We start from the raw sequence: 26184 nt of genomic DNA on the forward strand, positions 1-26184 counted from the left end.
CATTCTTATCTCTAAATATCAGGTTATATATATAAAATGGCCTCTCAAAATCCAGAAATATTAATCACCATCACTCCAGACTTAATGTGTCTGCTCTAAAAGCTTACAATCTAGGCCCCTGTTTCTTATAAGCATTTTCTAAAGGTGACCATACCATTGTTGTTCTTTTGTTTCTGGCTTATTTTGTCTCACGAAATGTCCCACATATTCATTCACATCATTGCATGCCTCACAACATTGTTCCTTTTTGCAGGAATATATAGTACTTATATACTTCGTTCATAAGTATACACCAACATTTGCCGATCTACTTCTCGGTCAGTGCATCGTTCAGCCACCTGCATTCATCAGGCATCACGTAGAGAGCCCAAAGTCCACAGTCCATCAACATTCTCAATTTTAGATAATTTCATTGTTCCCAAGAGAAAGAAAACCAATAAACACACACCCTCACCAAACAGGAAATCTAAACCTCCTCTTAACTCTTGTCCCTCCCCCCATTACTTATCTCCACTGTTGCTGTGGTAGTGCTGACATTTTCCTTTTGAACATTGTTCATAGCATGCAATAGCAGTTTCTCCCTGTGCCCTGGACTTAAACATTCTTTACGCAAGAATCATATCTTTGAAGTAATTCTTATAAGAACTCATTCATATTTCTAGTGTGAATCAGAGGGACACGTAGGTCTATTCAGCCCCTTTCAATCTTGTTCATCTTTAGTATGGTAGTATTACTTCTAGACCCACTAGAGAACCACCTTTCCTCCTATCTATTCCCTTACAGTGGAGTTCAACCTCAAGTAGCTAATGGTTCATTCATCTCTAGCTTCTATGTATCTCTAAGTCCCCCATATTCTTATTATAAGCCTCTGATTATACCTTTATGCTGGTCATAAAAGTGGAATCATACAGTATCCTTTTGTGTCTGGCTAATTTTGCTCAGCATTATATCCTCAAGTCTTACCCATCTTGTCATGTGCATCAGGATGTCATTTTGTCTTACTGCTGCATAATATTCCATTGTATGCATATACCCCCATTTTGTTGATCCACTCACCTGTTGATGGGCATTTGGTTTGTTTCCATCTTTTGGCGATTGTGAATAATGCTGTTATGAACATTGGTGTGCCAATGTCTGTTTATGTTGTTGCTTTCAACTCTTCTGGGTATATACCAAGTAGTGCTATTGCTGGGTCATAGGGCAACTCGATATTTAGTTTCCTAAGGAACCGCCAAATAGTCTTTTATAGTGGCTGTACCATTATACATTCCCACCAGCAGTGCATAAGTGTCCCAGTTTCTCCACATCCTCTCCAACATTTATAGCTTCCTGTTTGTTTGATAACAGCCATTCTTATAGGTGTGAGGTGGTATCTCATTGTAGTCTTGATCTGCATTTCCCTTATAGCCAATGAAAATGAGCATCTCTTCATGTGCTTTTGAGCCATCCTTATTTGCTCTTCAGAAAAATGCCTAGTCATATCTTTAGCCCATTTTATAATTGGGTTGTTTCTTTTGTTGTTGAGTTGTATGATTTCTTTGTATATACAGGAAATCAAACCTTTGTCCGATATATGATTTCCATATATTTTCTGCCATTGAGTTGGCTGCCTCTTCACCTTTTTGATGAAGTCTTTTGAGGTGCAGAAGCATTTGATTTTGAGTAGTTCCCATTTATCTATTTTTTCTTTTGTTGCTTGCGCTTTGGGTGTAGAGTTTAGGAAGCTACCTCCTATTACTAGGTTTTGAAGATGTTTCCCTACATTTTCTTCTAGAAGCTTTATGGTGCTAGTTCTTATATTTAGGTGTTTGATCCGCTTTGAGTTAATTTTTGTGTAGGGTGTAAGATAGGGATCCTCTTTCATTCTCTTGGCTATTGATATCCAGTTCTTCCATGCCCAATTATTGAAAAGACTGTTTTGTCCCAGTTCAGAGGATTTGGGGGCCTTGTCAAAAATCAGTTGACCATAGGTTTGGTGGTCTATTTCTGCACTCTCAATCCATTCCACCAGTCAATGTCTCTGTCTTTGTGCCAGTACCACACCGTCCTGACCACTGCATATATATTCTTTATACATAAGTTAAATATATAAATTATATATAATGTAGAAATTCAATATATAAATGTGAATAAAATTTATATATAAATACATAAATTTATATATAAAATATTTATATATAATTTATATGTATGTATTTATTGAATTTTATATTCATATACACATTTATATATTTATAATACATATGATATATAATATATGTAATATATAATACATATGTACATATTATTAAAGATATATAACACTAATTAATATGATAAAATATTATTGAAATTTAGTGACATGTTTCATTCTGATCCTAATAGTCTTTCACCAACCTTAAAAGGTTTTCTGCCGTGAAATCTCATTTTTTTCTTCAGGAAAAAAAAGACAAAATTTATGAACTGTAGGCAGGTTTATGAGATGCCAGCTTGATTAACATTTGCCTAAATTTATTTTTAACTTGGCAGAGTGCCTGTGGTGCTCAGACATTAAAACAGGAGGCATTTCTGTCAAGAAGTTTCCTATTTCTTTTTGGAAATGTAGGTTAACGTGCTTTGCTTTATTAAATCCCTATTCTGCAAACCAATATCCAAAGAACAGGCTCTATTCTCGAGAAAGAATAATGTGAGTTTCCTTCCCATACCAACCCTAAACCCTTTGTAAACCTGCGGAAGATCATGTTGCAAACTTGAAAAACTTGCATCAGATAATCAGGAAGAAGTTGGGCTAATAATTTCCAACAAAATGACTAACAACAATGTTTATTCTGTATAATGCATGTAATGTAATCAGATTATTGTCCAACTCATAGAGGAATGGATGAATGATTCCCCTACTTTATTTAAGACTTACTAAAAGTAGAGAAACTTTCCTCCGTGATAATATGGGAACACACCACTGAGAGGATATATCATAGAATAGAGGTTGCAAATTAACAATCTAAATACCTAATTTGACCAACACATTGTTACCCCTTTGGCATGCAAAAACGTGGGAATGAATCTCATGATGTCAGTACAGTGTTTTTGAAACATTTAATTGACGGTCAGTATTTAAAAATTAGGAGACTCTACATGTCTTGATTTCCAGCTCCTTTTGTAAAAATTAGAAGATGTGAAGCCCCTGAGCTGCGTGTTCACCATTCTGTAAAGCAACAATCCCCTGAGGTGGAACAGCAGATACTTCCTCTGGATAGGAAAATGTGGTTGCCCAAACCCCACCACTTCTATTGTTTCTTAATGTCTCTCTGCAGTATTCATTCATGACACCTGCCTGACTGTTGTTAAGTTCTCTTTGTTAATAAAGAAAGTGATTAGTTAGATAAGTATAGAAAGGTAGATAAGTAGATAGAGGATGGATAGACAGACAGATAGATAGATGGATAGATAGGCAGGCAGGCACACAGACAGAGTCAGATTGATCTCTATTAAGCCCCAGATTACAGAGTTTTCCTAAACAGTAAAGTGTTGCACCAAGCACGCTTTTGTACCAAGTATGACAAAGTGCCAATACTTCTCTAAAATTAGAATTTTGCATCCCTCGGATTAACCAAAGTAGTAGTGGAAATTAATTTAGACCATCTAAGAATGTAGCCTTTTCCAGAACTCTAGATCCTGTCATTTTGCCTGGACTTCACCAAAATAGGAAACTGAACGTCAGGACCCGAGAAGGAAAGGAGTCAGCAGGACCTGAGAAGGAAAGGAGTCCGCAGCACCTTCTAAGATAGGAAATTCCGTCCCGCCCCTGCCTATTTCCATGTCCATGGCTGTGCAGATCACAGCCTTCTCTACCATTTGTCAGGATTTTTCTATCTAAGTTGTTTGTGTTTGTTTCTGGGACTCCATGCAAGCTGAAGTCCATTTCCCTTCAGGTAACCACCCCAAGGCCAGGAGTAGAAAAATGTCAGAACATGTCACTAAATATCTCCAAAGGACAAAACGCCACCATTATAACAAACACAAGTCATTTTGGATGAAGTCCTCCTTAAATAAAGTGTACATAATTTTATGTTACAAATCTCAGATATCCTGGAAGCATTTACCAGATAGTCTTGTGCATAAGCACTGTTCCAGGCACATCTTGGGGTGCCCATGGTCCAGAGACCTTACAAGCCACCAGGACCATTTCTAGCCCATATGGTACCTCTGTGTGAAATAGGGAAAGGTGCCTCTTCCCCTGGGTTGACTCAGACCCACACTGTGGATTGGCAAGCAGAATGAAGTGAAATTTCAGCCCTTACTCACCCCCTGCAGCCAAGCCCACATGTACAGTGAATAATCTGCACAAATATATGCAGCCGCACAGCCCTGGAAGCAGACTTTAAACAAAGTACATATGAAATAAACATGCACAGGAAATTTGACTGTGGGATGCACCTGACAAGTCAAGAGATTAAAAGGACATGACAATTTGGGTGATTTTGATTGGTGCTCTGGGTTTTTAATCTTGCAGATAAAACCGACTCTAAACCTTTGAAAAAGGGAAAAAAGCAAGCACTATACCAGATACAGAGAGGTGAAAATTACATCCAAGCCCCAAACACTTTGCCTGGTCTCTGAGAGCATTCTGTCCTGAAGACCACATTTCCCAGATTGGTGGATGCACAGTCTATTTAGAAAACCAATATCTTATTTGTTGAGGGTAAAAGTAATTTACAGGAAGAATTTTTTTCACAAATAAGAATTCCTCACCAATTGAAAATACATTTTCCTTTTTTTTTTTTTTCACATCCTAAATAGTCCAGTCCATGTTAACTTTCCTACTTCTTAATGGAATATGAGCATCAACAAGTTACCCAGGCTTACTGACCCGAAATTTCTCCTGTCCTATTGTCCAATTTTGTTTCTCCTCCCTATTGGGAACTGGTTGCTCTGAGCTCTCAATCTTGCTGCCCTGCTCAGTATACATGTTGTTACACTCCTCTGTGCAATTTGGATCTGAAGAATAAGCACTTTATGCCAAATTGATTCTTTTCCTAGCCCATTGGAAGTGTACATGTCAAGTGCCCCTTTGACCCTTCCGAAGAAATCACCAGGGCTTGAGCCTCCAGCTCCTGGCATGACCTCACGCTTCCACTTGGACTAAAATAGCTGCCTTGCCCTATAAGAAGGAAAAAAAAGTCCTGCACCCTCCAGAGAAAGCATTTTTGAATTATATGTGTCATCACTGGGATTATTTTTCTGATCTTATAGATGGTTATGAAAGAAGCATTATGGAGACAGAAATTTGTTTTGCTTCTCTGAAATATCTTTGATCCTCCACCATTCTCCATTTTATCCTTATTGTGGATATTTTGAAGAATGTTTCTCCTATCATACTTCTGTAATTCTCTGTTTTGTAAAATAATTATAATAAATTTTTCTTTATCTAAAATAAGAGTGTTGTATCTTCCTCCTGCAGACTGAGAGCTAAGGTTTTGCGATTTACAGGTATAAGGATGTGGCTTCTCATTCCTCAGTGACCATGTTAGAAAGGACTGCAGTTGCCCAGGGGCTGCTGCAGCCTTCAGGACACTGTGCCTAGAATGGTTAAATGGTAACCCAGGATGCACTTAGTATGTCATGGCCATGTGTTTGTGGACTAACTCCCAAGTGGAAGCCTTTCTTCTAAGATTAGTATGAGTTTACGAGATCCATCCTTTCAGAGTGTGCAGTTAAGATGGGGAGTGTAAAATCCTTTTCTCCCTCTCCCTACAATCTTGCTTCAACACATAAAACAGGCATTGCCACCAATACTTGTTGGTATTAGGAAGAAAGTGTCTTTCCTTTACTCTATCATTCATTCATTTCCTTCTTGGAGGAGGAATGAATGATTTGACTGGTGGGAAAGAGTCATCACGTGCCCATCACCCAGCCCCAGCACTGGCAGCCTCTCCATTTCTTGCCCTCTTTGCCCATCCTCCACTCTCCCCCTCCTCTCTGTATTTTGGTTGTTCTACATCACTCTCTTCCTTACTCTTTCCTCTCTCTTTTGTCCTTGCTCGACCTCACCCTCTCCTTCTTTCAGTCTACCTTTCTGCCTCCTCCCTTTTTCTTTTTCTTTTTCTACCTGTCAGTAATTCTTCCTCCCCAATTACTTGTCACTCACTCTCCCACTCCAACCTACCAACTGAATCACAGATGTTCTCCTGTCCTCCTTGTTTAAAGCAATAGGGTGGGCCCTGCTGCTTTGTTTGTGGCTGAGGAGGCAAGTTCAATACAAAGGAGAATGATGGGAAGCACAATGGGCCCCAACAGCATACTGGAGCCATCTCGGTATTAACTAAGAGATGTTGATCCCTAACTGACCTCTATGCATTTATTTATCAATTGTTTCAGAACTCCCAGGAGGATGGGTATGATTAAGCTTCTTGGAATCCAACAACCCCCACAGCAGAGAGCAGAGTGCCCAGGACCCAACAGCGAGTAAGTTGATCAGAGAACACCAGAGAAGATGGGAACATCAAGTTGGGACAGAGCTGCAGAACCCGGCCTGCTGGAGGGAAACCAGCCCAGGCATAAGCAATTAGTAGCAAGCACACTGCAGTATAGGGAAGCTCACATTCTTACCTGTGCATTAAAAAACAATGTGTTCACAAATATAAAAAAAAAGACCAAAACAATGTGCACAGGAAGAGATTCAGACTTGTCTACTCATAGTCATAAAACCTCAGAGAGGAGAGTAATACTGCAGTACAGGTCAAAGTAGGACAAGGACCATACAAGATCAAGGAAAGGGCTTGCAGAAGAAAAGTCAACATGGGAAGACCCACGGATGACAAGAAAAATCATACCAGACGTGAACTGAGAACAGTCGTTAGTGATACTCAGTTATGGGTTTTTACCAGGCCTTTAGTAGGGAGGATTAGAAAGTAACATCTAAAACCTAGCAGGTAGTATCCATAGATGTTGCCTCTTATTAGGAATTATAGTTGTCATGCCTAGTGTTGGTTAAATGTTTCTCATCTAATCCCTCTATAAAGTCCTAAATTGAAGATGCCCTGCAGAATTTGCTATGGAAGGAGAACTGAGCTGTGTGGACTCTGGCAAATTACTCAGTTGAGAGTGGGTGGGCCACATAAGCAGCTCCCCTAATGGAATGGAGCCCTCCCAAGGCTTATTCCTATCCAGGTGGACTCTGTAAAGAGTAACCATACATCCCAGTTTATCCAAGACAGTGCTGGTTCACACCTGCTTCCCCAATGTAATTATTAACAGCACCATTTTTTTTCATCTGAAAGGTCCCAATTTGCATGGTCAATTTTATAGTACCTTTTGGTATGTATTATGTCATGGATTATTTCATCCAGGGATGTAGTAGCAATATGCAACATATTGCATTCAATGGTGTGCCAGTTTGAAAGTACTATGTACCCCAGAAAAGCCATGTTTTAATCCTGATTCAATCTTGTGGGGACAGCTGTTTCTTTTAATCCTAATTCAATACTGTAGGGCAGACACTTTTGATGAAATTACCTCCACAGATATGTGACATGCCCAATTGTGGGTTTGACCTTTTGATTAGATGGAGATATGACTCCACCCATTCTAGGTAGGTATTGATTAGTTTACTAGAGTCTTTAAAAGGGGAAACATTTTGGAGAAACCTCAGAAATGACAGAGCTGACAGAAACTTCAGAGCACAGTTGATACAGATGCGAACAATTTGGAGAACAGACACAGATGTTTGGAGATGCTTGGAGCCAAGCAGACCTCACTATGAGATGTAAAGCAAGCCAGAACTTGAAGGGAACCAAGGGAAGCCAAGAGATGAAAGCCAGCCCCAGAGAAGCAAAGTGAGGAGTCCCCACAGGAACAAAGGGTGAAAGCAATGGAGTCCAGGATCAAAGGACCAGAAGATGCCAGCACATAACTTCATAGCTGACGGAGGTCTTCTAAACACATTGGCCTTCCTTGAATTAAGCTATGCTTCCCTGGATGCCTTAGTTTGGACATTTTTATAGGTTTAGAACTGTAAGCTTATAACTTATTAAATTCCCCTTTTTAAAAGCCATTCCAGCTCTGGTATATCACATTCCAGCAGCTTACAAACTAATACAAATGGACTTTCTGGGATTGAGGAAAAATTATCAATAAAACTCATTTAGAAATTCTCATTATGAAATTCATTAGATGATCAGAATATAAACCAACCCAGAAGAAAAGGAAGCAATAAAAACAAAAGAAAATGCAACCCTGACTATTGTTTTCTATCCAGTGATTGCTACTTGGAAAGCAATGTTGCAAATTAATGTAGTACTTCAAGATCACTTTTTTAACCATCAATTCATAAGTGTCCTTTCTATTGTAACCAAAATATGTAGATAGTGAATAGACATTCCTAAGATAAGGATCCCAAATCCAGTTTTCTGAGAGAAAAAAATAAATTTTCTCCTTCGTTTTAAAAAGCCAATCAGGAAACTTAATGGCTTATATTATCACCTATCTGCTGTGTTTCTGTTGTTAGGAGACCACAGACCAGGAAAAACCATGGTCAAACATACACATGTAGCAAAATGTTTGTTTACATTGCATACCATTTGCTTAACATGATAGCGCTACCTTAAGTTTCCTTGTACATAGTTTGAGTGCCTAGTTAACAGGCAAAAATTAAACGTTGGTCAAGATATGAGCTGGCAGATCTACTCTGACACCGTAAGTTAATCAACCAATTCCTCCCTCCATTGCCTGTCATCACTGCACTATGAGAATGGACTTTGCAGACCTATCTTCTAAAACAAGATCAAATACAGCTTCCCAGTTGATATAATATTGCATCTTCAATCCTACAGCCACATAGTCAGCTTTGTCATAACAAGGCCTTGCTGTAACCCAATTACCCCTAAATGTGGTGATTTTTCCCCTTCCCATCGCAACCATTGGGTCCCCAATTTCTCCCAGTTGCCCACATCCACAGTAATTCAACACTTTATTTTGGCTACACTCATCATCAGGTCTCCAAAGTCAGCAATTTCAAAGCTGCCTTGTCATGATCTTAGGCTCCAAACCATCCTTTTTTTTTTCCTTTTAATTTTCTTTTTTTTGTTTTGTTTTTTTTTTTACATGGGCAGGCACTGGGAATCGAGCCTGGGTCCTCTGGCATGGCAGACAAGCATTCTTGCCTGCTGAGCCACCGTGCCCCTTTTAATTTTCTATTGAAATATAATATGCATGCACAAAAGCGCAGAAATCATAAGGGTACAGCTCAATTAATTTTCATAAAGTGGATATACCACATTATGAGATTAAAAAAAAATTAGAACATTGTAACACCCCAGAAGCCTCCCACCCCTATGTCCAGTCTCTGTCACCATTTTCCCCAAAAAGTAACCACAACCCTGACTTCTAACACCAAAGATCTGCTTCTAAACTTTATATAAATGGAATCCTACAGCATGTACTCTTTTGTATTTGGCTTCTTTTTATATTTGCAAGATTCATTCGTGTTGTGTGTGACTGTAGCTCATTCCTCTTTAGTGCTCCAAAGTATTTCATTTTGTGATTATACAAATGGTTTGCTATTTCATACTTGGTGGGTTGTTTTCATTTTTCAAAAGCATTCTTGCACATGTCATTTGGTGCACATTTCCAGTTAACTAGGAATTGCTAGGCCTTACATTATTACATATGCTCAAATTTAATAGATACTGAAAATCAAACTGCATCTACCAATTCACACATCCTACCCACAGTCTATGAGTGTTCCTGCTGCTCCACAATCCTGACAACACTTTGGAATGTCAGTTTTTTTCATTGTAGCCATTCTGATAGATGTAGTAGAATGGCATCACATATGGTAGTATAGATGTAATTTTCACTTCCCTGGTGACTAATGAAGCTGAGCCACCCAGCTCTCTTAACTTTTCATCTTTCACCAAGCCAATGTTCAATCTCCTCTCTGGTTATCACTTACAAGGGATGTTTAGGTAAGAACCAAAGGGATGCATGTCCATTCCACTCAAAGCCGTTCTGTTGGGTTTTATCCTTGTCCACCAATCTTTTCTACATTGTGTCTTAATCTCCTAGAGTGGCCAGACTCTCTTCTCCTGAATTTGACAATTTGACACTCATTTCCCCCTTAGAAACATACCCTGAAGCTTATCAGATAACCTCACCTCCCACTTCTCCAAGAAGGGCAAGTTCCTCCAGTGGGAGCACCTCCATGTTTCCTTGCAACACTGTTTCGTTCTTTTCTCCAGCCTCAGAGGAAGCATTGTTCCCCCTTTTCTCTTAATCCATAACCACTGAGAAAATGTGCTCTTTTGAGTTGTCCTGGTTACATATTATCTATATGGCCACATGCAAGTTACCTGATCACTCAGACTCAGATTTCTTACCTGGAACATGAGAATACTGTTTCCTCATAAAACTGCTGTGAGACTTAAAAGATAATGGCTTAACATTCCGGGTTCAGTGCCTGGTAGATATTATGTGCTCAGTAAATATTAATTTCCTTCCACTTCTCTTTCTATCTCTCCACCATGATTATCACCTCTTTTTACCTTAAATGCACTACAACAGAGAAAGAAAAAAACAACTTGGCTTTTGCAGATACACTGAGATTTGACACCTAATTTTTATCATTGGCCCATTCAATTAAATTACCTTAAATCAGTTTATTCCACTCTAAAATGGGTCTGGGGTTGTTATGCTCAGGAATGTGAGATTTATAAGTCACCTGGGGTGACTGCACTTCTAGATCAGTGGTCTCAAAACATGAGCCCACAGGCTGTATCTATCCAGCTGTATATGCATGTTGGGCTGCCTATGGTGTGTTCAGTTTGTTGGTTGTTGGTTTTCATTCAAACTATTTGTCTTGAGATAAAACAAGATAATTTGCATTAAACTTCCCAAATCTGGCATGGAAACACTAGAAGATCTAGCAACAGCACTCATATTCCTTTAAAACGACAATCACCTGGAGCTGCGTAGGGGCTGCCCAAGTGTTCTCTGGTCTGCCATACTCCCCACCCCTCCTATTCCCTCCATCCAGGCTAGTTTCCCACGATCACACCACTTCCCTGGCCTCTCTCAGGTTTTTTAGTTTGCTACCACTCCCTAGATTCTTAATGAACTAAATGGTTAATTGCCTAAGATTTGCAGAATGCTGGCAAGGTATTTAATATTTCCTTTATAAATATAGATGACTTATTCTCCAGAATCATAGCTTGCAGTTGGCAGGCCTCTTCAAAAGCCCCTACATTTGTTTCCAATTGCTGCTGTATCATATGCCCACAAACTTGGTGGCTTAAACCAACACAAATGTATTACCTGACAGTTCTGGATGTTAAAAGCCCGAAATGACTCTCCCTGGGCTGAAATCAAGGTGCTGGCAGGGTTGCACTCTTTTCTGGAGGCTTGGGGGAGAATCTGTTTTCTTGCCTTTTCCAGCCTCTAAAGACTGTACTTATTTTTGATTCATGACCCCCTTTCTGCATCTTTAAAGCCGGCCATGACCAGTCGAGTCTGCCTCACGCGCTGTCACTTTGACACTGACTCTTCTGCCTTTCTCTTCCACTCTTAAGAACCCTTGACACTACTTTAGATCTACCCAGTTAATCCAGGATTAACTCCCCTTCTCAAACTCAGTTGATAAGCAACCTTAATTCCATCTGCAATTAATTCCCCCTTGCCAAGTAACATAAATCACAGGTTCTTGGGATTAGAACATGGACAATTTATTCTGCCTACCACAGCCCTCAGTGCTGTTTTCAAGCCTTCCTTTCCTTGAAAAATACAGTTGAGCTAGGATTGTCGATTTACCCGATAGAGCAGCTACATGTTTTCTTTCAGCTCAAAGAAAAGCAACCCCCCCAAAACAAACTAAGAACTAGCATTGTAATGTTCTATGGCAAAGCAATTTTCTCCTGCATACCTATAAATTCCACATGGCATTTTTTGCCTCCCAAAGCACCATCATGAGTTTGAGTTGTTAGGAAGAAGGGAGGAGGGAGAGGAGAGCAAAAAAACAGACACTGGCTACAGATGCAGGTGCAATTCTGCTTGGGGATTAAAAACAGAGGAAAAATTGAGGAGTATATCAAAGAAACGTCTGTGTTGCCAAGGGTACTCTAAACCCTCAGCAATGCTCTGAATAATAATTCGGCCTGAAAGTAATCCTAAACTGCTGAAGGTGCCCATGAATATTCCACCATGTTCCCTCTTCAACTCTGCTTTCATAAATTGCCCAGGGAAGGTCATCTGACTCACCCATGGCTCTATCAGAATTAAACAGGAAAAAGCAAACAGAACAAAACGAGCAAGTCACGTAAGATGCTTCCACATATCTCTTCCCCAATTAGATAATCAGAGCATTGTTGTTTCCAGTTAAAAAAAAAAGATGATAAATCATATCCAATCTTTAAATATATGTAATAAACTCAGATCCAGACTTCATTTGCTACATCAAATTTTTAAGGAACGAATCTTGCTAGTGTGTTTAAAATGAGTTGAATATGTACGTTTGTTTTTCTCCGTTATCATATGTAGGGAATGTTTTAGTGGAACCAAATAAAGTATAAATGTATTATTACATATTTTAAAATTTGTATCTGAACTCAATTCTTAAGTCATACGCAAAGTTAGCCAGGTAATCTGATTTCTCCTTATGAATCCAGCTCTGAATTAAGCAAACTGGCTGACCTCACCCTCCTTCGCGAATTTTTGAGTCCACAATTGTCCTGTAAACAACTTCTAATCATACTCCTGTCCTTCCTAGATCTAAAGTGTTTTCCAAATTTTACAAGTTCTCTCCAACCCCTATATTTCATTTTCATAACACATCACAGTTTTAATTTTCTATTGGAGTAAATTTTTGTTTACCCATGAGAGTCTCTTTTTTTCCAAGATCCAGCTCAGTACCTGGCACATAATTGGCTCACAAACACTATTGAATAGTATCTCACTACTCCTGCTTTTCTTTTTAACACACTTATATGTATTTTGTGCCAGGCACTATTTTAAGTATTTTATATGTATTAACTCATTTAATTCTTATACCCAATCCTATTAGGTGGTAACCATATTATCTTATTTTACAGATAAGGAAACAGGCACAGAAAAATTTAATAATTTGCACAAAGAGTCATGCAATAATTAATAACAGATAATATTTATTTTAATATGTAATACATGCCAGGAAGGGCTGCCACTGGTGACTTTCTCTGCCCCTCCTGGACAGACGAATTATGAAAAGCAGCCCTTCCTCCAGGGTGAGTAAACCCCCACCAGACACAGGGCTTATAAATTGAAAGCAGGCTCTAGCCTGCACCGGCCCCTTAACCAGGAGCTGTTTTGCAGGACACAGCTTGCCCAAAATGTACAGTGACTCTGGTGTCACAAACTGCTCTGAGCACTAAACAGTAACCAACCCATCTGTTCCTGATTCCTGTTTCTCAGAATTACAGAATTTTACAGTAATACTATTCCTGTTTTACAGAAGTGCAAACAGAGGCCCAGAAGTGAAGTTATTGCTCATAGTTGTCCAGCTACTAAATGCCAGAGGTAGGATTCAAGCCCAGACAGTGTGGACCAAAACCCCACACTCCTAACATGGTTTTATACTGAATGTCTTAGTCTACTTTCCTTTGGAAGCTTTCTAACATCTCAACTCATACGACTTGTCCTAGAATTCAGCAGCCACAATGAATTTCTAAAGATAGAAGTGATCGTGTCTCCCCCGACTTAAAACCTTTTAGTAGCTCTCCCATCTCCTTCAACATAAAGTCAAGTCTCCTTATGGCTGAGAACGCTCCTTATGCTCTGACCCTAGGCCCCCTCCAGCCTCACCCATCATCCTTCCCTCTGCCCAGACCTCTCACTTCACACGAAGGCATAACCACGCCAAACTTTCTGCTCCTTGAATCTCCATGCTCTTGCTTGCCTCAAGTCTTGGCATATGGCATTCTTTCCAAATTGTACCCTTCTCCTCCCCTCTTCAATTGACTACCGCTTACCTGAACCGCACGTCTCAGCTAAAATGTCTCCATCTTAGATTCACATCTCCTGAACACCCACTCTAAGTTAGATTTCCTCTCATCACACCTCATGTTTTCTTTAATAACAATATCACACAAATTTATTTATGTGATTATTCTGTCAATGCTGTTTTCTCCAATAAGTTTCATGATGGCAGAGAGGCAGGGACAGTGTCTATTTTGTTAGTTAACTGTAAATCCAGTATTTAGCACATTTCCTGGGACATACAGCCAATTAAATATTGCTAAATGTCATTCTTATGTCCTCACTGTGATTCCCCATCAAAGCACTCGTGATAATGTAGCAAGCAGGCCCCCTGCAGCAGGTGGGCCCTTCACCACTCCTTGCACATTTAAACTATCTCCTCTTTAAAAATTCCCCAAATTTCTCTGAGCTGTCATAACCACATGTAAATAGGATGCTTGCCCCGAGAATGGGTAAAACTACACGTAGGCAAGGTCAGACAAATTCTTGTAAAGAAACCCCTCCCTAACTGCTCATCTGCTTCTGTAAACCCAGCTTCGCGCCCTTCCCAATTTAAACCAGCCAGTCGTTTACCTTGTCTTTAACGTGTCATCCTGTCTATAAAAACTGATGTGAACCTTCTGTTCGGGCTTCAGACTTTCAGAGGCTACTCAGCTGAGCCCTATAGCCATGGACGAATAAAAACCAACTTCCTCAAACTTCGGAGCCTCAGCCCCGATTTGTTCTGTTTCCATGCAATGTTCCTGGAGGCTTACAGCCTTGTCCCTGGTTTCGTGCAATTAACAGCGTATTGTAATTCCCTGATTATTTCTCTGTTTCCCCATTAGATTGTAACTATTGTTAAAACTCTCAGGACAAAGACTATTTCTGACTTGGACCTCACTACCGAATCTCCACTATCTAGCAGAGTGCCCAGCACATAGTAGGCATCTGAACAGAATAAATGAGTGAAAAATCATAAAATGGCCCCTTAAAGGTTGCAATTCTCTTTATTACCAAGATCATAAATGACAGCAATGGGTTGAAGGTTTTTCCTATTTTACCCACTTTAAAGAAAAGAATCAATATGGAGCTTTGAGGGAAAGCTATCAGCTTCACCCAATATTGATCACCAGCCACAACAAACAGGAGGATCATCTCAAGCCTAGATTTTAAAACATGACCTTTTAGCTTAGTCAAAAGGTCATGAACGATCCCTGGAACAAAAAACTCAACTTGCCAAATCCTAAAGAGACCACAGCTGCGACAGAACAACAAAATATTATCCCAGTGGGGATCTATTATGCATTATCAATAGACAGGAGGTCTTGAGAACACAAGTCTCTAAACTCATATTTAAATGCCTTGCATCATTATGAAAAGAGAAACAAAGATATGGTCTAATCAAAAGAAAACAGAGATAAGAAATGAGCATGGTGATGAATATACAACTACATGATGATATTGTGAGTCATTGATTATACACCAAGAATGGAATGTTCATTTGTCAAGAATGTTCATGTTTGTACACTGTTTTTTGTCAATAAAAATAAAATTAAATTAAAAAAATAAACCAAACAAATGAATGACAAGCATTCACCAAGGAAAAAAATGAAAACAATGACAAAGCAAAACATGCTACTTAATAGGATCTGATAAAGTTATGGAGGAAAAGCCACTCCTAAGAAGGATGATTTGTTCCAAAGGAAACATAAACATCTTTCCACCCACCGTAGTTTCAATGGAGACATTATGCCTCATTCTAACCTAATTTGAGGAAGTCTCCTTAGAATTGGGAATGCAGATCCTCAGAGTCTTTGAATAGGACCGTTTCATTTTGCCCACTGGGTGAATCATGATTCCAAGTTGAATATGAAGGAATTTCAGAGCAGTTTTACAGCCCATAAATAAGAAGTATGAACAGTTTTGTCATGGTAATGATGGTGATCTCAAATTGCCACCAACACCCTGGTGTATCATTAAATTAATATGAACATTTCATGACAACTCACCTTCCCTTGTGGTTTCTTACTAGTGAAGGTGACATACCTTGGGTTGACCAAACTTCAGCTTCTCTATAATTCAAACCCAGGTCTAATTCAGAATTCTGCACCTAAAAGTTGACTTGCTCTATCTACCTTTACTCAATATCCTCTCATCATCTCTCCCTGCTTTTTCGCCACCTCCTTGGTGCTGAAGTTAACACCTTAATATGAATGACACTGATTTTGCTTTGCTTGGTTTATTCCCTTAATAAACCAAGAACCCAACCCCTGACACAAAATATAAGCATAAGTAAAACAGTGTAACAAAAACAACAACATGTTGCTGACAACATGCACAGTAATTTTATTTTCTTTAAAGCTTCTATGCCAAGCATGATTGAGAATTAGCTCCAGCACTGAAACCCTTTCCAGGAGGCAATGAGAGTCTGACATTCATAGTTACCCTGCCTTGGGCGATCAAAGCACTGCTGCACTCCTTTCTTCCTGTAACTATTGTACCTGCTAATAGACGATGTTTCCTTTGGCTCTAAATTTGGAACCATTTCTTCTGGAGTAGTTTTAAAATCTACAACCAGGGGGAAAAAACCTTAAAAGCCACTCAATCAAAGAAATCATTCTGGCTATTTGTTGCATTGCCAGGGCCTGGTTTTTATTTTTAGGAATGTTTTCATCAAACAGAAAAAAGTTTGATCTTTTTTATCAAGAATAACTGATCCAGTTCCTTTTCTTCATCACTCCCAGTCTGCTATTTTCAGCCTCAAGACTTATTTTCTACAATAAGAGAGGGGCTGCCCACCTAAATAATTGAAACACAAATGGTCAAAAGGAGGAAAGCCTACAGGTCCATTCTCATGAAGCCCAAAGCACCTTTGAACCCAATTTCATCATACCATGGGCCACAGAAATCCAAAATATGCAAAGTATGTGCAGGACTTGGTGGGCTAGGACTTGAAAATTTCAAGAAAGCAGAGCCCAAACAATAAACTTGTCTCACTTCCCTGTGATGACTCCCATATGCACGGTCCTTTGGGGATACCGAGGTCCTATAGAGGAGGTCTCTTCTTAACATACAAAGACCCTGGAACTAAGGCCATTATTAACCATCAGTGCTTTTGTGTGATCTAGGAAAAATGCTCCTTTCTTTTACCCACCACCTCAAGCCTTGGCTTGTGAGAGAAGCACAGGCCAGATTTCATCTTCCTTCACCCCCTTGAGCGAGACGCTCATTCTCATTGAAAAGCACTTGGCTTTCTTCATAACACTGGGGCAGTATTTGTTCTTCTGTTCACTCATAACATGTTTCAAGTTTAACAATGGCTATAGCATGTTGACTCTGTAGGGAATAAAAAGGTAAATAAATTGGTAGATTTCTTCAGATGAGGGTTTGTCTACCCATTCTCTATTCTCCAGGAATGAATGTCATGTGCAAAGATGTAGAAGATGTTAAAACAAAATGTGTCCATGTCAGAAGAGGTTCTGGTTTCACTGGAATCTGGAGGAGGCATGGATGATTGAGCTGAAAAGTTGGCTTGCATAACTAGTCAGTAAACCTTGAATTAAAGCAGTTTTACAGAAGGGAAGTAATTTGCCAACACTGAGTTTTGAGGAGATGGATTTGGTAGTGGTCAACAGGATAGAATGGAGTTGTGTCAAGCATAGAAGGAGAATGGAGGTAGAGAGGCCAAGTAGGAAAATGATAGATTATATTAGTGGTCAAATATTCACCACCACCTCCCAAGGAAATATTTTATATCCCTAATCCACTAACCCTATCCTTGGCCATATGACTTACTTTAAACAATAAAGTGAGCATAGATAGAATATATACCAGTTTCAAGCAAGCCTTTTAAGAGCCATTGTATGGTTCCTTCATGTTATCTTTTCTCTTCGACACAAAATCTCAGATCTAGTCTAGAATGAAAATGATATGATGTAGAGCTATTGCCAACTCATATTAGACAAGTAATAGGATAGAGAATACTCCTTTGCTTTTGTAAGGTATGCAGATTTGACAGCGTTATTGCAGCATATCTTATCCTAAATTGACTGACATAAGAAGCTAATGATCCATAAAGTAAAAGCAATAAAGTCATAGACTATATAGATAGAAATAGTATTGGATAGGAAAAGCCAGAGACAATAATAATCATAAGAATAACAAAATATCATTATCTACCATTCATTGAGTATTTATGTATCCAGTATGGTCTTAAACAAATTTTATTTAGTTTTCATAGAACCGGAAATGGAACACAGATGTGTTTAACACCAGAGTACATGCTCTTTGCCCAACCATCACTAAAGCATGATGATGACTGCATGTGCATATGCAGGAAAGGGTTAATTCAGCAGGCCTGGGTTTCTTGAATCCTGCACATTCCCAAGAAAGGCCTGGCATCAGAACTTTTTCTTGTTCACTCCTGGAAGATGAGCTCTGCATGTCTTGAAGTTGTCTGATAAGGGTGTGTTTGAATGCCTGGGATCTTGGGCCATGTGGTACCAGTTTGAACAAACAGTTTATGCTAACAGTGTAATTTATGGTGAATGCCTGTCTCTTCTCTGGGAGGCTGGAGTCTGAACAGCTGATGTCAATCACTCAGGGGCTGTCTGCTTACATGACTGACCCCAATGAAGAACCCCCAGACACCATGGCCCAAGAGAGTGTGCCTGGTTGACAACACACAAAATTGCTGAGAGAATTAAGAACATCTACGGGAGGCAACTGGGAGAGGAGACCAGGCTTGCACCTGATTTCTCCTAGATGTTGTCCCATATGCCTTTCCATTTGCTGATTTTAGTCTGTCTCCTTTCACAGTGGTAAGCTGTACATGTGGGTATAACAGCTTTTCTGAGTCTTGTAAGTCCTTCTAGTGAATCATCCAGCCCAAGGAGGTCTTGGGGACATCTGACACATACTGAACATGAGACAAGTATCAAAGATGACCCCAAATTTTCAAGCCAGATAGCTGAATGAACAGTTGTTTCATGAACAGAAATAGGAATATCAGGAGGAATAGGTGAACTGTGGTGGGTAGGTTAAAGGAGGATGATGGGGGAGGCAAATGGAGGTAAGTTTGGTGGTTGACTTATTAAATTTGACAACTACATCCAGGTAGGGATGTCCATTGGGTGATGGGAAACAAACAACTGGAACCTACGATGGAAACCCAAAATGGAAATAAAATGATTGGTTGAAACCATGTGAATGAATGAGAGTGCTGAGGGAGAGGGTAGAGAGAAGGAATGGCAAGGAGTTGAGCATAAAACATGAAGAATGAAACTTGGCTGCCTAAGGAGTAAAAACCAAGAAGAAAGAAAAATTTTACTTATTTTCCAATTCATCACAAAAGAAGGCCTGTTTAATTTTACATAAGTATACATTAATCCAGTAATATCAGAGAATTTCCATAAGAAAATATTTGCTGAAGAGATTTTTTCTATATTTAATAACATTTTAAAAATTAACTGTGTTGAACTTTCTCACAGAACCCTCATTTTCAACAGTTCATTTAAAATCTTATCTTGTAAGCAAAACATAAAACAGAAATGATTGTGATAACCATTGATAATTGATATTTTTGACTCCCATAAATGGAGTCAAAAGACAGACAGTGATAAATCTGGTCAAGATGCTATGAAACCAAGGTTGCATTTCATTTAGCACAATATTTTCTATCTTTCTGCATTCTCTTCAAATGGCGAATGTAGAGCTAGAACCCAGTAGCATCAGGCACAATTCAAGCCCCTCATTTTCATCTCTGCTCCTCCAGGTGTGATGTTTTATATTCCAGTAGACTTTTAGGCTTTTCTTTTTCTATGGAAGAATGGATTTGGAGTAATTTCAGAGGCTCCTTTAAATAATGCTGCTGTCAAAGTCAGAGTTTCTGCCTGACTTTTCCCATTTCACCTAAAAAGGCAGTCCCCTACTTCTAATGCAGCATCAGAAAACATGGGGTCTTTCCCAGTGCCTGCCCAAGCCAAAAAAAAAAAAAAAAAAAGAAAGAAAACATTGAATCTGCTTTAAGTTTTCCTTTCCATTTTTAAAAAAATGTACTCTCTTTTTTTCTAATGACTATACATGCATCACTACTTTTAGAAGAGAATTACAAATTGGTTCTAGGGCCCCATATTCACTAGTGAACACTGGGGAAATTCAGTTCATTCTACAGTCAGTCTTGTTCTAGTACTCTCCCTATGCTGGAGAATTCTAGTCCATCATCATACAGCTGAGAAAGTCATGGAAGTGGAATACTCAAACCAGTGTCTCAAAAGCTCCCCCATGTGTGCACATGAAAAATAACTCATCATAAGAAATGTTAGTTGGAATAAGTGCAGAACAAGACCAGGGACCAATTCTCTCCATCTCAAAAAAAATGCTCTAAGAAGCAAGCAAACACCACATTACATAATTATTATTTTATTTACAGGTGTGCCATGTTTAAAATCTAAAAGAATAATTACTTTAAGTGGGCTGTCTTTGTACAGATTATAGCATAAAGCAAATAAAATGTATGCATTATAAAACGTGGGTTTTCCTATGAGAGGTATAAAAAACAAAGCGACAAAAAATGAAAAATAACTGGATTTGTTCCAACCACAGTACACTAGGAAAAAGAAAGATAAGCTATCTGAATATAACACAAGCAACTGATTTATGTGTTTGAGCTCAAGAAAAGGACTGCATGAAAACAAACCAAAACATTTGTTGTACTTTACAGAAAGCATTTGCCTAATGGAAGTGTTTTCCGATTTCCCCCTTTTGCTCATTTATCTTCTGGGCAAAAACGTACTATAGCTAAGACTGCCATGTAAATCAGCTAATACCATGCAAAAATGTAGGCTTTCATAATATTAAAACCAAAGATGGCTTCAGAGATTATCTCTTCCAGCCTCCCTCTTTTACAGATGAAGAAAGCGAATTCAGAGAAATGAATGGACATGTCCAAAACCAAAGATTTGATAGGAAAGCAAAGGCCACTAAATCGTCTGTTTTCTAGGCCAATTATTATTCCTTTATATGATGCTGTCTCCCAATTTTTAATAATAGTAACAAATACTAAATAGTGAAAATAACAACAAATACCACTACTAATACGAAAGCTTTTTTGAGCATTTGCTCTGTGCCGGGCACATTTTTAAGTATATTACAAAAATTAACTTTTTGTTAATTTGGTCCTCAGAACAACCCTCTGAGGTTGTATTATGATCCCTATATTCAGATAAGGACACTTTAGCACAGAGAAATAAAGTACCTACCCTAATGACCTTAGAGTATAAATAGTGGAGCCAGGATTAGAACCCTAGTGAACTAACTCTAGAACCCCAATTCTCAACCACACATAACTGACTAGGGTACAGAAAGTAGAATTGTTACTGAAAGGGTCATCAACTACAGGATTAAACTTTATTCTCTAGGCAGCTTAAAATTGAAAACTGATCATTAAAACAGAAATAGGACCAACTTGAAAAAGTGTAACAGCTTAGAAGGGAAATCCTTACAAGCAAATCTGAAGCTTTGTAATCACCATTTTCACACAAATCATCTAAACAGAAAGCAGCATCATTGAGTTTAATTCTATTCATTAAAGTAATCCCTTATCTAGGCAGTTGTTATAAGTAATAAAATGAGATTTCTTAAGGGAAAAATTTCTCCTGCTTCTTAAATGATTCCAAATAAACATGACACTTTCTAAGGACCCCAGAGATCTCCCAATTTCCAAATCCAATGGAAACATTAAGCCTTACCTCACCAAACCTCTCTGCAGCCTTTGACTCTGTTGCTTCCTCCCTCCTCCCTGACACTTTTCCCTCCTTTTGCTTCTATGACATCAATCCTTTAGCCCTGTGTGGTCTTTCAGACCACCCCTTCTCTTTAGCAAGTTCCTCCACATGAGCTTGCCTGTGAAGAGGCTGGTATTCCCAGAGTTCTGTATTTGCTGGGCTCTCCTCCTCCCCACCATCCTGCCCTGCTTAAGTGGACACACCCACTCCCACTGCTTCTACCACTACCTCAGGGCTGATGCCAGACTTCCAAGTTGGGGTCTCCAAGCCAGTTTTCTCTAGTAAGCTCCACGGTGTCCATGGTAGTACCTCAAACCCAACATAATCAAATCCAAATTCCTAATATTCCACTAAGAATACTATTCCCTAAACCATATTCTTTGTTTTTAATGTTTAATGGATTCCTCCAGTCAACAAGCCCAAACATTGAATCATTTGAGACTCCTTCCCTCCTCTGCAGGAAACACCCAGCAAGAATGTCATTTCTATGAATTCTGCCCTCTAAATTGCTTTTGTTCTTGACCTCTCCCCTCACTCACATTATCTCATGAGAACTATCTAGAACCTACCTGCATCACCATCTCTCAGGCAGACTAACACAATGTCCCTCTGGTAGGTTTTCCTGCCTCCCATCTCCACAGTGCTTTAAGAGTGATCCTTCCCAAATGTAAATCTAGGCATGTTTCTGCACATGTCAAAATATTATCTTAGGTTGGATTCCACCAGAAGTAAACCTTGAGATAAGAATTAAAGTGCAAACAGTTATTTGAGAAGTGATCCCAGGTAGCAAATGCATGGCAGAATGGAGAGATGGAAAGGAAGCTAATACTACCGTATTAATGATGAGGTACCTGCTGTGTGGACAACTGGGCTCAACCCAACTGGGAACTTTTGGAAGACTGTAGAACATGCTGCAGAGTTGCCCTATCATAGGAGCAAGGAAGAGGAAACATTTATTGATCGTTGTATGAGGGAAGCTCCCATGGGTGTTAATTTGCAATATTTCAATCCTGTCTCCCACACAGAGTGCAATTCTATAGGCCAGAGTAAGCTCTAAGAGTAAGTCACTGGGACTTGTAGCAGGAAGCTGCTGGCTTATAGAGGAGAGATGACTGCAGAGGCAATATGAAAGGGGCACTGACAGCAGCTGCCACAAAATCCATCCCAGCCTTCCCATAAACCTTAGTAAAAAACCCCAAAGTCTCTTGGCAACCTACAAGACATTCCATACTCTGTCCCCTGCCTTCTTTTCTAGCATCTATCACTTGTGCGCTTTTACTCTATCAACTTACCAATAGTTCAAAAAACACATAGGGGAATTGCCATTTCTGTGCTTTACACGAACTATCCCTTCTTCTTGGAACAGCCACCTCTACTTCCCAACCCCTGTTCCTATCTACCTGGAATGCCTGACATTTTGACAAGATACAGCAGGTGGATCTCCTCCTTTATCAAGCTTTTCTTCAATTCCTTGCACTCGGTCTTAGTTGCCACTGCCCTGCATTATATCTCTCTTATCAAACTGCACTGAAGTTGTTTGTCCATGGGGCTAGACCAGTCTGCCAGAGTTGGAACTCCCAACACACAAGGACTATGCTTGACTTACCTCTGTGGCTCCAGAACCAAGCCCAATGCAAGGAAGAGAAACAACTGGAAAAATACCAAATGATTCCTGAAAAGGCTATATATCATATAAAATAAATAATATAATCCTGTCAATTAACAGGGCAAACAAAACCTAGACCAAAAAAAAATTAGGACAGCTACAACAATTCTCTCTTTAACACAGGCTTTTTAGCAAAGTTCTAACTAGGGATGATTTTGCCTATATCTGGGCTATGAATTAATCTGGTTCACTCTGCCCGGGTTGTTGAGCTAGGTGCCTCTTTGTTGGCACTGATTTCCTTACAGGGAATCTAATGTTTAAAAGTCCTGACAAGGAGCTCTGAGAATAAGTCCTCAACATATTTACAACTGAGAAATTAGAATTTAAGGGTTGATTTTGATTACTGAATCATTATATAGATATGACTTTTTGCTTTCTGGCATATTGAAGTAGACAAATGGAAATACCTGAAATTTCTAAATCTCAATCTAACTGCCTTGATCTCTGATAATGGTTGTATAGCCTTTTATCTTTTGACCCTGTGATTGTAAAAACCTTGTGACTAACCTTCATTTGTACCCATTTATCCAGTTTTTTCAACTTTAGAGTCTTGTGATCACTAAAGACAGTCTCTAATATTTATTAATGAAGGGTCTTCAATCAGCCCAGAACTAACTCGCCCAATTCCAAAGTTATCTTGATAACCAAGATTGGATCTAACCAAAATGGGCCCACCTGACATGCACAGTAGCTTAGACTTTAACCTACAAGTCACCTATACCTTCTTCCGCCTTTTTCTTGCATTCGTTCTGTGACTAAGCATGTAATCAATCTGCATATGCTCAATAATTAGATCACCTCTAATTACATCATCTGGGGCCACTGTGCTCATTATCCTAAAACCTGGCTTATCTTTAAGTTCTATAAGACTATCAGAATTACTGTAGTTCGGGGAGACAGAGTTTGGGCTGATAGGCCAACTATCTTCTGCTTCATGCCTAGTAATAAACTTTTTCTTTCTTTGAAACCAGTGTCTCAGGAACTGGTCATCTGAGTACATTGGGCAAAAGAATCCAATGCATTTGTCAGGTAACATATTTACTCGTGGCTATTTTGTGACCAAATTTCCACCTCTCACACTCAGGATCTTTTTCACATGCCTGACAGCAAGCTGCCTTCATAAAGATCCCGAATAGATAAGAAACAAGGGCAATAATTAGCCTCCAAGGCCTGCTTCCTGGCCCTCCAAGGTTACCTACATCTGTCTCCCCAGCTGAGCTGTCTCTGCAAGTGATCTCTGCTTCTGCCAAACCAGCGTGGGGTAAAGAGTAGTTTGGCTCATCAACTTTGACTAAATTAATCATAAGCAATTTATTTATATGCAAATGTACCCAAATCTGAAAATGATTAAATTCAGATTCTGGGGATTTGGGGGGAGACAGGAGAGGAGGAAAAGAAGGGAGTGGTGAGCTGTATTTCTAGAGACCATTGTGTTCAACCATTTTGGCTTAACTTCCATGATGTGAAAAGTAAACAACTGTAGATATGTTTGATTTGGTATCCTGTGGCATAGTTTGTGCTGGGCATCTGTTGCTTGAGATTTTGTAACTCATTGATCACTGTCACCATGGCTGATGGAAACGAAATTGCCTTCAATTCATGTGGAAGTGATTTCGGCTTTTATTCTCCTGCCCCTGCCTAGCCTCATAGCTTCAAAATGGGAAAGAAAAACAGTGGATCTTCCTTGATGAACATTTTAACATTTGTGTTTTGAGTTCTGCCCAAACCAACACTGAGAGTCTTTAATCTGCAATGACAGAATCTACAAACGGAGTAACAAAGAAGGAATTCTGGAACACTCTTCTCATAAATCAGGTTTACATTTATGTTTAATTTCATATTTTTAGTCCAATTGCAGGCTGCCAAGGAATTGCTACTCAAAATGTTTTGCTGACCTCATAAGAAACAATGTAAATAGAATTTCTACTCCAGTGACACCATTGCTGAAACCAGTGTTGATGTGCTTTGATAATTTTGTGACATTTTTGTGTATATTGCTTCATTGTGATGATGAGCAGAGTTTTGCTTTGGTTTAAATTGATACCAGTCTTTGTAAGCTGCTGTTTCTTTCAGCTCCTCTTCATGGCTACCAAACGAAGAATAACTAAAGTAATACAGAGGACGACCTTTCCTACTCTAGAGCATCTTTGGTACTCTCTCCCAAGTATCCAAGTCCTAGGGTTACTTTATGGGCAAAATCTTGCCCTGAAAGATTTGAGTTACCCAATCAAGCAATCTCCAATGTACAGCAACAGCTAACATTTAATTCAACAAATATTCATTAAGCACTTCCTAGGGGCAAGTTATCACTTTTCTAAGCACGTTTACCTATTTTATTTTATTTTTTAATCTCAACATCCCTTTGAGGAAAGGATACACAGGATTTTCATCCACATTTTGCCAAGAAATTGAGATGGAGAGAGGTTTCATACTTTACTCAAGTTCAACGAGGTCTATGAAGGGGCTGGAATAAAACTAACACAAGTCTAATAATAACAGAAAGCCCCATATCCTTCCCATGATTTATGTTAAATTCTTCTTTTTAATAGTGGTGGAAAGAGATTCTGATCATAAAGGTTCTCAACTTGGGATCTATTTGCTCATGGATCAATATAGGAGGTCACTGGACCTCCTGAAATTGTATTCATAAAGGTTGGTATTTGTTCAGTTTTCTTAGAAGGTAAATAAATGTTTATGAGTGATTTTAATCATATTATCTATATTGCCTATCCTTGAAACAACAAAGTGTCTTCAGTCGTACATGAGACCTGA

At 39.1% G+C, this 26184-nt stretch overlaps 1 protein-coding gene across 10 annotated transcripts in view; it reads right to left on the bottom strand.

Moving 5' to 3' along the window:
• The window catches only part of PDE4D (phosphodiesterase 4D), a 1724553-nt gene that overhangs the window by 1504868 nt on the left and 193501 nt on the right, over positions 1–26184 (bottom strand). The window lies entirely within an intron of this gene.

Source organism: Tamandua tetradactyla, chromosome 9 (assembly GCF_023851605.1).
Source record: "Tamandua tetradactyla isolate mTamTet1 chromosome 9, mTamTet1.pri, whole genome shotgun sequence".
Classification (NCBI taxonomy): Eukaryota; Metazoa; Chordata; class Mammalia; order Pilosa; family Myrmecophagidae; genus Tamandua; species Tamandua tetradactyla.